Below are 12,567 nucleotides of genomic sequence, written 5' to 3'. Positions count from 1 at the left end.
AGTGTTTTGGTCACTTGGACTCACGTGATCAGTACCATAATCACCTTCATCAGAACACACCTCCGACTCCAATTCTTTCTACTCAAGCCATCGCTGAACAACATTCTTAACTTAAGTCGTCTCTGTATTCCATCATTTTGACAATTGTCACACAAACACGCTGCTTCAGAGATAATTTATTTCTTACAACTGTAGACAGGAAACAGAAGTGTCGCCAAAAGAAACACCAACGATTAACCGTCAGCTACTGAAAGGCACGAGCCCCAACACCAACACACAGTGTTGCAAGTTTGAGACAAAAATCACTAGGCGACACCTGTCACCCACGCGCCTAATCTAGGGTTAAGCTTTTAGTCAATCAAGCATGTTCTGCCATGCAAGGCCCTAGATACCGCGGAACTTTTAGAACAAAATGCAATTTTTAGAATTTTAAATATTAGTGACTCATTCCTTAACGGGTCTAGAGACATGAAACATGGAGAGAATAATATAATATGCACAATGGATTACATACTCGGGAGCCAAAGTACAGGAAAGACTACGAGAAAGGGCAGAGCATCTATTTTTTTGTCTTTGCCTGAGGCAACACACATTTGCAGAATATTTGAGACAGTCAATTGTTATTTTTTTTGTTCATTGTAACTTATACGTGAATTCATTCGTTGCATAAATAAATACCGTAATTGAATAAGGAACGCTTTATTCCATTTTAATATCTGCATTGTTGCACATACATGTTTAATTTTTCTTTAACGGAAACTTGCGTGAGTCCCGTTCGATTCGCTAAAGGCATGTTTTGCTGCACTACTCATGCTTTTTCATATAATTACTACATAATCAACTTCACAATTTGAGTTATTATTATTATTGTCATTATCCATCCCATCTATCCGGCTGGCTAGCTCGAGTGGTCCCAGTAGTGTCACACAACTTTTCGTGGATCCAAAAAAGTCATTTAAATTATAAAGACTATTGAACTTCGGTATAAACCGCAGAAAACAACTCATAAAAGCCTATGACTTGACTACATACCAACCTCCTAAAAGTTGTCTTGGAGGTGCAGGTATTGATGGGAGGTGGAAAATTTTCCATTTCGGAAAATTTTTCGCTACATTTTTCCGGAAGATTTTCCGTTCTAAAAAATATCAGTAATCAAGTAACAATTCCTCAGTAATCATAAAATTTATTGAATTCATGTATAGAAATGTTAAAAAGTGAAAGATCGTTTAAAGAATCTGAAAATTTTCATGGTTCAGGCAATTTTCAGTACTATGTAGGAACAAGTTAAACAATTTTTCATGAATCGAAATATTTTCTGTCTTATATGGAAAAATTGAAGAACTTTTTATGAGTCGGAAAATTTTCATCATTTTGAAGTAAAAAGTAAAACAACTTTTTGTGAATCAGAAAGTTGTACTGCTCTGTAGAAATATGTGAAAGGAATATTCATAGATCGGAAAATTTTCATTACGATGTAGAAACAAGTGGAAAAAACTTTTCATAAGCCGGGCAATTTTGGATATTATATATAGTGATGGTAGGTGGAAAATTTTCCACTATATTTAACTGCACATTCAGCTACAAAATTGAATTTCTGTAGAGGAAAGTTAGTCAGCAACAAATTATAATTTTCCAATTAGCTTTCGGGAACCGGAAAATTTTCTAATATTTCAAGTTGGGAAGTAAAAATTTACATAGTGTTTCTCTCTCTCTCCGTCTGCGAGCTCCTTCATTGCTAAGCGGTTAGCATATGCGTCTTTGGCATGAAAGACCTGCTTCGATTCCCGGCGGGAGCTCATGTAGTTCGGATTCCACGTTAATCAGTTGGTCCCGTCTCATATAGCCTCGCTGCTGAAAGGGTCGTTAAAATCAACTCAATTGAACTCTCTCTCTCACTATATATATATATATAGTGCCGAGAACATACATCGAGTTCGTAGAGTACAAATATTCCATTCTATTATTTAAAATTTAAATTTATTGAAAGTGATGAATATTTTCCGATTCATAAAAACATACTTCACTTATTCGTACATCGTTGGTTAACCGTAAAATTTATTGGTAATAAATAGTGTCTTAAAAAGTTTCATGAAGTGAAAATCTAAGGATTCTTCACTTCTTCAAAAATGTTTCAAAAACTTCAATGCGTTCTTCCCTCAGAATCCACCTTTATCTCACAAAATTATATTTCGTCAGTTTAATACGCGTAAGACGAAATTTTCTCATAGCTTTACTACTTTTCTAGATTTACATACTGCATACATTTATAAATAAGTAGATATAATATAAAGTGCCTACTGTACATTTTTTACTATCCAAAATTCGAGTTTAAGTAACTCATGAAAACAAATACTGACCATTTTCTGGAAATAAACATTTATTTATTCATATATTCATTCAGAAGAGAAAGTGAAATATAACTAATAAAGAAGCTGATTTGTGTAGTTGTTCTTCCAATAAAATAATAAAAGAAACGTAAAAAGCTGTATTATTAGCGCTGCGTTCTAAAAGCAACAAGTAATTTCATTTTAATTTACAAAATAAAAAACATATTTCTTTTTTTATATATGTATGTACTTGTTCTATCGAATCGTCATTATTTCCAATACATTTTTATACATAATAATGGTAGTTTTATAATACAAATATCTGCTCTAAGATGTTGATTATACAAAATTCCAATATTGAAATTATGATTTACGAAACACAATAAAATCAAAGCATTTCTTCTTATTTTCTGTTACAAAAATAATCTTCATATGGAATCAGGGTTGGCTGGTTTAAACCAGCTGTTTTTATTTAAAAAAAAAAAAATGGTTTAAACCAAAAAACGAAACATGTTCGTAAAATTGTAAGTGTTCGTAAAATCTCGATGAACACACACTTGTGGGTTATCACGATTCACTCTCGTATATTATTCTTATTATATTTAGATCTAAATTCCCCATTCATTACTCAAAGAGATTATACTACAAAAGCATCTTTATATATATATATAGGTGATTCCACGAAAAAGGGAAATTTTCTGTCACGGGCATTTCTTCAAACTACTACTAGAAAGAATCATTTCATTTTTATTTTGTTTGGTAGTAACCGTCACAAAGTAGGTATGCCATGTACAACAGTTTGCAAATATAACACGAAATATACGTAAAAAATTAATTATTACCCAATTTCTCAACACCGTGGGCTGTCACAGACTACAGTTGACTGATTTTAATCAATAAATTACAACTGAAGTATCAAATCAAACATCATTTAATGGTAATTAAATGGAAGAGAACACTTCAATATTTCGGTTTTGTGGAAAGTAAACCTTTATAACGATTATTTTCGAAAGCTTGACTATGCTTCGTTTCTGTTACCTCTATTTCGTCTCAACTCCATGGCATGAGAAAAAAATGTCATTGCTCTCAACAGATAGCATGGTCGTCCACATTGGCAATACCCACAAGACAAGGCAGACATGTTTAACTGAAGAACAGAAAAAGTTGTGTGCATGTGTTAAAAGCTATAGGAAAAATATTTTTGTGTGTGGAAAGCAGGTGCGTATATTAATTGATACTCAACACCATGGTATTTATTACTGAATGTATTTGTATGGTATATACCTTCTTTCCCTTGAGGAACCTACGCCTTAACTTAGAAAATTCGTACACAACTACTCACATGTACTGGTCAAAAAGTGAGCCGGTAAAGATAAATTATATTCAATTTTCTCAACTCCATGTCCATCTGAAAACCAAGGAATCCACGGTGTTGAGACAAGTTCACGGAGTTGATAATCCTATAGTGTTTGTTATGCTCATGCTCTTCCAAATATTTGTTCTTTCAACATATTGATAGAAATAAAGCTCGTTTATGGTCTAGTGACTAGTATGCTCGCCTTTCGTGCGTGGTTCTGGGTTTGTTTCCCGGTGGAAGCTCAAAAATTAATGGTGTTTACTTCGCACAGTGAGGCAATTGAAAAACTGATTTGAGTAGAGATGTACTGAAACCTGATCGCGCAGACCATCGCAACGGTCGTAGGAGCCGACACGCTGACCACGTGTCATTCACACTCAAAGGCCGGCTGGTGGGTCCTAGCCCATTTAAGGAGTGTTTCGCGGAAGTTCAGATTTGGGGCTGTCAGGTAGCCGGAGGTAAAACTTCAGTCAAGATGGATGGTATCTGTTTTTAACCTATTGACGCCTCAATCTTATGATCAATTAATTGTTTTCTTTTCAGGGATTGTCGAAGAGTCTGAGGGCAATATACGGACAGTCAATTTTATGACGCGGATCGGGAGGAATTTCTCCTGGCCTACTAAACCTGATGTTTAAAAAGCGTTGGCAGTTGTCATTCTGTGTAGACTAGAACAGCCCTTCCCTGTTTCCTCAAGACATTTCCTTCATTGGAGTGGAAAATGAGGGCTACTTAACAAAGAACATCGAATTATCCAAAGAAGACAGAAATGATGAGTCCCTTACACTGTCATTTAGTGTACATTATACAGGGCGTTTCAAAACAATGCCGACAACGTTTGAGAGGTGATTCCTAACACCAAGATAAGATAAACAGTATAGACCAATCTGGGTGCACAATGCTTCCTTTCGCAGTTATAGGCTGCCGAAAACATGAAAAAAAAAATGAACTTTAAAGGTCCATAGCTCCAAAACTATGGGACCTACCGTAGTCGGGTCAGACTTCACTTAGGAATTAGTATGTGCGCTATCCAAATATCCATGTTTCAGAATCTTGCGGTACTTCCACAACAACTTTTATAGAAGTAGTTGGTGAGTACTTCAGATTATACGCCCGTAGCCACACTCCCTCTATAAAAATTGCTTCGTGAGTACCTCAGGATTCTGAAACATATTTTTGAATAGTGCACATATTAGTTCCTAAGTGAAGTCGTAACCCGACTACGGCAGGTCTCATAGTTTTGGAGCTATGGACCTTTAAAGTTCATTTTTTTTAATGTTCTCGGCAGCCTATAACTCCGAAAGGAAGCATTTGTGCACCCAGTTGTCTATACTTTTCGTCTTATCTTGGTGCCAGGAATCAGCTCCCAAACGATGTGTGTATTGTTTTGAAACACCTTGTATATATACCAAATATACAAATACATTCACCAAATGTTGAAAAAGTATTGCACTTTCGACGTGTTGACTTGATTACACAGAGAAGACTGACGGTTTACATAAGCTCAGAAAACAGATGAAGTAGACAATAGACAGGTTTAGTGACTACTTCGTCTGTTTCGTAACCTTATGTGAAAAGTTTGTCCTCTCCATATGATAGTCAACATATTGAAAGCGTAATAATTTTTCAATATTCGATAAGTGTATGCGTATTTCTTTTTTTCTTATTTACGTCACACATATATATATACTCAATTTTGGAACCTTCATTAGATATATTTTCATATGTTTGCAGTATTTTCTGGAGTATTTTTTATAACAAATTACGTGTCATCTAGTTTGTTAGAATTTTATTCAACATAAGGGAATAATTCTAACTTACAAAAACTATTGGAAAATTATTTCAATTTTTATGTAAATTATAAGCTTAATCACTTATAAACCAAAACTTATCACCAAGATTTATCACGTTTCTCAACTCCACAGCAATTTTCAACTCCGTGTTAACTAATCTCAACTCCCTGACCTATGGTCTCAACACCGTGGGTGCTGAAAAGTTTATTATTTTTTATTTACTACACCAATAACGATTCAGCTCTGCTGAACACCTAATTAACATGTATTTAGTAGTAGTAAGTGCATGTGATATTTTTATCGAAATAGGCGACCATCAAAGAAAAACTCTAAATATTATTTCATTTTAATAATGTTTACTATTGATAAAATACATCGAAATGCCGTACTTGTTTTTTTTTGGGGGGGGGTCATAGAAACCCCACGAGAGGCATTTATTAAAATCAGAAGTATCTTTGGTATCTATTTATGTATAAATGGGTCAGAGCCAAAGCGGACTCAAACAATTCTTATCTTTATTCACTTTTCTTACTGATATGCAAATTAAGTCGTCGTGTTTCTTTAACTTGACTAATAATAGTCGTAGTGAACTAACTTGGATTCAAATAGTTCTTCTGTACTCTGCACTACTTTGAAATTGTCCATATAATTCTGTATAATGGTTTCACTTATCTTTTTGTCCTTCTGAAATGACTCTTGACAGCTATATTAACAAGTATGTAAGGATCGGTAAAACTTATTTTTTTATCAGGAGTCCTTCGTGAGTGAGTCGGCAGACATATCGCATTTGTGGCCAATTAGTCCCGGTTTCGAGTTCAAATGGAGGACAATTTCTCTCGGATGTAAGCCGAGAAGCGGTTTGGATTCCGCTTTAAGCTTATGTGACCTCTTCCTGCATAACCCGATTGCTGCATAATAACACCACGGCGAAACAAACTTATTTCTGTCCATATGTGATACAAATACATAGAGCAACTTATTTAAACCAAAAAAAAAAAAAAAAGAGTTAATCCAAAAAAAATCTGGTTTAAACCAAAAAAACGGGTTTTTTGTTTTTTTCAATAAAAACCATGGTTTTTGCCAACACTGTATGGAACATTTATGTAGTTATTTTATTACATAGGCAGGCCTATATGTGAAGAAATAGTGGAATTTTCTGATTTTCAAATAATTGATAAATTCACAAAAGTTTGTTTTCGACTTCTTGTTAAGTTTTAAATATTGGAATGGGATATTTGTTCTCTACGAACTCGATGTATGTTCCCTGCACTTCACACACACACACACACACACACACACAGAGAGAGAGAGAGAGAGAGAGAGAGAGAGAGAGAGAGAAACACTGTCTAAATTTTTACTCCCAACTTGAAATATTAGAAAATTTTCTTAAAGATTTCTTAAATATAAACAATTAGAGCTTTTAACTAAGTATGATCTTAGCCTATAGTGTACACCAGGACGAAGACTTGTAGGGAACTATTACTAGTAGTAACAGCAGTATATGGATTTTTCACGATGTAGTTCTACATGGCGTTAGAAAACATCGCAAGGAACTGCTATTATAAATCGACAGAACCAGCTATATGCGTGTTCAGCAAAATTACGTGACAAAATTTATGCTAAAATTTGACATTATATATGCATTTCCAAGGATTATCAATGAATTCGAATACGGAAGAAAAAAATACAAACATGTAAATATTTTTGATTTGTTGCTCCCAGAAGATGAAGTTTAAATAGGCTTTGAAATATTGCAGATGCTTATTTATAACAGCTGTTTTCAGGGAACATAAAAGTGTTATAAATATAGCTAATCTACAATTACACTGGAATAGAAATACATTACAGTTCTATGATTGTTTAATGTAACCTAAGTATTGGGATAAAATATGAAAATGGTAATGGATTTTTGATGAATCAGGTTTAATGAAACTAGCTGTTGAAATCAGCCTTCGGTCCAGTGCACACTTGTGTTTTTAATTAATAGGTTAAAATTGTTAGTAAAATAATAATGCTTATCCTTGCATCTGTGGTCACTCATCGGTTTAATTTATGTTAATATTTCGACTCGCTCGGGAGTAACATTCGCAACCATTTGCTTCTTCTTGCACGCTGGAACCCCTATAATATCACCATTGACTGCTTATATAAGTCCAGTAAAGAAAATTAATCCCAAACGGGTTACACTAGATTTATAAAGCACTTATTTCAATTCGTTTGCAAGTATTATCCGTGAGACAACACACGAATAAAGACCTGCTATTTCTTGATGTTAACTTTTACTTGACACATTACACACTGGTATACTATATTCACTGTTAATAAAACCGTTACAAGAAATAGTAGTTCTTTATTGGTGTGTTAATGGACAGATAATAATCGCAAACGACATATTAAAAGCGTAATAAGTACTTTACAAATCTAGTGTAGACAGGAAATTCGGGCTTCATTTTCTTTATAGGACTTCCATAAACAGTCAATAGTGGTATTATAGGACTTTCAGCTGCAAGAAGTAACAAATAGTTGCGAACATAACTGCCAGACAAGTCTAACATAATCTACAATGAAGAGGAGCACGGGTCCACATGTAAGCTTTATTATTTTACTAATTTAAGATGCGCCCCATAGTATTAGTAAATATATGAGGTTAAGATTGTTTTACCTTTAACATGTTTAATTATTTAAAAATGGATAGGATAATGTTGAACATGAACGTTTATTGCTGTTTATTATTAAGGCAATGGCTGTAACCATATGTAGATTTGAGCATTAATATTTCCGTAACGAACAGGTGCGTCGGCGATGGTGAGTATACGCATAAACGAGGTTGTTTACAACGGCTCACTGGAAGTCACAGTACCGGCTCTGGAGCCGTCGATGGATTTGAGAGAGATACTAAGCGCCAACCGAATTTTTAAAACATCACGAAACAATTTATGCGAAGAAACAGTAAAAGGATCAGAATATGGTAACTTGTGTAGTCTTACTGCTTCTTACTTGTAAAATGTATAGATTTCAACCTAAGCGTGTGCCCTTCCACTCTCTACCTTAGTACTACTAGTCTCCGCTCACTCTGGACCCTACAATTCCCAGTGTGTCGCGATTCGCAATTACCCTTCTGAGTCGAAGCGTATTTGCTAAAAGTGAAGAGCTAACAATTAAATAATTGCATTTATTGTGAATCCGTGTTCTCACTCATATTGAACTCAGTATGCATTTAATGGACCTAGCCAATAAAATACAGAAATCCATTTACAGACATTTTTGACTCAGAAACATAACTTTAAATATCTGGTGGTACCCGGATTTATCATCTGCATGATATACAATCTTTTGTGCTGGGCCATTTTCAACTTATAGTATCGATAGAGTACGTTTGTTGAATCTTCAAGATAAAATTTCCATCAAAAAACAACAAATTTACACAGTGATGGCCTCAGCTTGTGTAACTGATGCATGATTGAATCGAGGCGTTTGGGGAATTAAGGGCAAACTGAACATAGAACAGTTCGGACACCTCAGTTATTACACTCTCTCTTCCAACCGTTCTTTAACTACGTCTAGTATCAATAGTTAATTATTTTAAGTACGCCTACTCATAGGCAAATAGTTGTACTCTTTCACCATTAAGTAATTTATTTTCAAAACATGCTGATTAAATAGATGCTATCATATTTCAACAGAGTATAAATTCGTAAAACCTACGGAAAAAAATATATGTTACGGTACCTGATTTTACAGTTAATCACTATATATCAGCATTTTATCTCTCACTCATATAATAAAGTAGAAATACGAAATGCCAAGTGTGCTCTTTACCTCGTAGTACTCTATAAGGAAGACATGAAGTGAAGTTCTATGCTAAGGAAGTATAGAAATTGATTATGGAATTACCACAAAAACCTATCGTAAACGCAAAGCATGTGTTTTTCCACTATTCTAGTTTATGGGTATACCCACTGTTGGTCACGCGCCTGCTCCCTATGGAAGAAATCCTGCACAGGACCCCTTGCACTCCCCTGCCCTAACTTTGTTAGATACCATTCGTACTTTTCAGTGGCACCTATGACAAGCTGCTTTTTAAGTTGGTTCGTATTTTATGCACTGTAGTATTTATGCCATACGTTTATACGCTGTATTCATAATGAAACCTCTGAGTCAGCCTGCACTCATTAATGTAATTCTTCTCTTAATAAACACTTTCTAAGGCAATAAGAGCGCATTTCCTGCTAAGAAAATTCAGTATTTAATGGGATGGCACTTAGTACCTGCCCCCACCCCATCGACGGCTCCGGAGCCATAATAAACCTCATTTATGCGTATACTCACCATCGCTGACGCACGTGCTGCCTACGGACGCCCTTTGTCGTTTCCGGTCGGGCTCCTCTGCTGCGCTCCTGCCCTATATTTGTTAGTTAAGCATTCGTGCTTTTTAGTGGCCCCCTAGTACTGGTTGGTTTCATGTTTATGCATTGTAATTTTTATGTCATATGTCCACACTGCATTTACACTCATCATTTAGAAATAACGAACCGTAATCACTAGCAAGTGAGCCCAGAGTCACTACCAAGTGATTTGGGAGAAACTAAATAATACCACTACAGTAATACAGTTGAACGACTGCCTTATAAGTCCCACTATGAGAACCATTTCTTACATTATACATATCTCAACACGTAACATATATGTAATTATCGAAGGTATTTTGCGTTTCAAAAATTTTTCAACAGTTCCAACACTCACTCCTCCAAAATCCTAAACATCTGTGCTCTCTTATGCCTTTAGTTCCTCAGTTCCTATCGTTTGTGCGGTACGTAAGTTAGTTCTATAAACATGCGCAAGAGAATGGCAATTCTAAGATGGTCTATTTAAAATATTTAGAAATTTATTTCCGTCAAAAGAAATTTATATGAAAAAGGTACCACTAATGACGGCCCTGTATGAAAGCCAATTGAATCTGTCTTCAACGTTGTATTACTAATTAATTAGAGTAAACTTTTTTAATACATGCTTCCGCTGCGCATCGATAAGTATGACCGCTTAAAAAAAAAAAAAAAAAAAAAAAGTATAATAAAGCAGGGTAGGGATAAATAGAATCGGGTTAGCTTAGGGTTAGGAAAGGTTGGACCAATTTTCTTAAAATTATGATTTCTTGTGTCTGTATAAGGATAACTGGAGCGGGCATCGAAAAGTTTATCTCTTAATATACCTTACTCACAATGACTGGTTTCATTTTCCTCTTCACTTGTATATGATGACTATTCTAAATCTGCACTCCCAATATGGTTTCAGTGAACGTAAATATCTTGATACCATATACCAAAACTTAGCTTTGTATGTGACTTCTGCACATAAAAACAATCGCGAGAATTTCTGTGAACGTAATAATGACTGACCTGTGTTGTATTTACAGAACGCCAAAACAAAACACGAGTCTAATTTTGTTGTCATGTGCTTGCCCTAGATATCCATATTTATAATTACCCTGAACTTAGGGCGAGCGGACACTTACAAGCAATGGGGAGGTTTTAAATTTAAAGAATGTCTTCTAAAATATTGTTTCTTAACATTATCAGAACAGAAGAATTGGTCGGAACCAGGCTGGTAATAAACTCTTTTACTCAATTGTTTTTGGACATCCCTGAACCCGTTCGTAGCAATGATTAATGTTTAGTTTGCCATATATCAATTTGTAGGCCTATATAGCTGGAAGTAATATATTTGGAAGAGACACAGGTGATTTCCTCGTAGTGCAGAGGTGATGTAAAAGCATATCCCAGATGCAACGAAAAAAAGAGTTTATATATTTGGTGCCTTACGCAGCAACACCAACTATAACACCAACGACATCACCTTCAAAGTATATCACAAGTAACTAATAATCTACTAGGTTTAATCTTACTACACTTCTACGGCCAGTACTTATATACGCACTAATTCAAGTTTGAATATTGAATTCACATTAGTTCCGGGGGGGGTCCAGGGGGGGGGGCGATCGGCCCCCAGAAGAGGAAACTTTCTTATTTTATATATGTAAATAAAAACCCATCCCAAAGTTTGGAGCCCTTAAAAGTAACAGTATGACAACCCACCGCCCCCCCCAAAAGCTGGTCCTGGATCCGCCCCTGCATTAGTTGGAAGTTTTAGTTTTACATTGTGAAGTGATACCCGATTATTATTATTATTATTATTATTATTATTATTATTATTATTATTATTATTATTATTATTATTATTATTATTATTATTATTATTATTATAAATTGAATGTTTTATTCTGTACGCCTAACAAAATTTACGGATCGCAATGCACTCAAAATAAAAAGCAGTTGTAACTGCTATACCGATTATCGCAAACTAAAACGAAAATATTATTTTGAAATGTTACGGAATGTGCAGTGTATTTTTTCGACCATGTTTGTAAGTTACTTCTACAGATTCGTTGCATCGCTTTACCAGAGGGGATCTGGCCAATATTGCCAACCATAGCGGAATTCCGCTACGCGTAGCGACTTTTTGTTGCCCTGGCGACAAAGCTGCGACGGACGAAAAATACGGAAAATGTAGAAACTTTTGAAAACCTATCTTAAAACTTTCAATTTTCCCCCATGGCTTGAGAGAAATGAAAAATTAGGTTCCACACATTTATTTATTTCCAAAATGCTTAACATAGTTTTGTAAAGCGAAGTAGGCAATTTCAAAAAACGGAATTGCCCCGCTTTCGAGAACGCTTTACGTACGAGGATGCACAAGTGTCCCTGCCTTTCTGATGCTGTTGACTTCATTCAAAATAGGAACTGCAATTGAGTTATAACGTGCATCTTCGCTAGCTAAGGTGCATCTTTGTTATTGTAACTGGCAGCCAGCATCTACAAAAAGATATATAATCGACGGGGTAAACTAAAGTTCTCTACAGTTTGCTAATTTAAACCATAAGTTTAATTAAAATGTTATAATTTTGAAGTAACGGAAAGTACTGTGCAAACAGGTACGTACCAAGGGATGAGGGTATGAGGACGAGAGATGACCTGGAATTCCTACCTCCATATAATAACTTCGGGCGGTATTCAGAGAGAATTCATTAATCGAG

The 12,567-nt window shown here is 35.2% G+C and overlaps 1 protein-coding gene across 11 annotated transcripts in view; it reads right to left on the bottom strand.

Moving 5' to 3' along the window:
• Positions 1 to 11,351, bottom strand: part of LOC145686039 (uncharacterized) — an 86,348-nt gene extending 74,997 nt beyond the window's left edge. For 2 of the 11 annotated variants that reach the window (XM_081759064.1, XM_081759074.1), the window contains exons 1-2: positions 10,969 to 11,338; positions 10,696 to 10,937 (exon numbers count right to left, since the gene is read on the bottom strand). The gene's annotated coding sequence lies outside the window, so the exon portion shown is untranslated. Of the gene's footprint in view, positions 1 to 9,806; positions 10,111 to 10,134; positions 10,480 to 10,686 lie in introns of those variants that run through there. The other 9 variants (XR_014131533.1, XR_014131531.1, XM_081758960.1 and 6 more) reach the window with 9 other exon arrangements.
• Positions 11,352 to 12,567: the final 1,216 nt, after the last annotated feature.

The sequence above is a fragment of the Thermobia domestica genome, chromosome 1, assembly GCF_964235325.1.
Source record: "Thermobia domestica chromosome 1, izTheDome1.hap1.1, whole genome shotgun sequence".
NCBI classification, from domain to species: Eukaryota; Metazoa; Arthropoda; class Insecta; order Zygentoma; family Lepismatidae; genus Thermobia; species Thermobia domestica.
The sequence above is the reverse complement of the archived record's forward strand: the minus strand, read 5'-3'. Positions and strand labels throughout refer to the sequence as shown.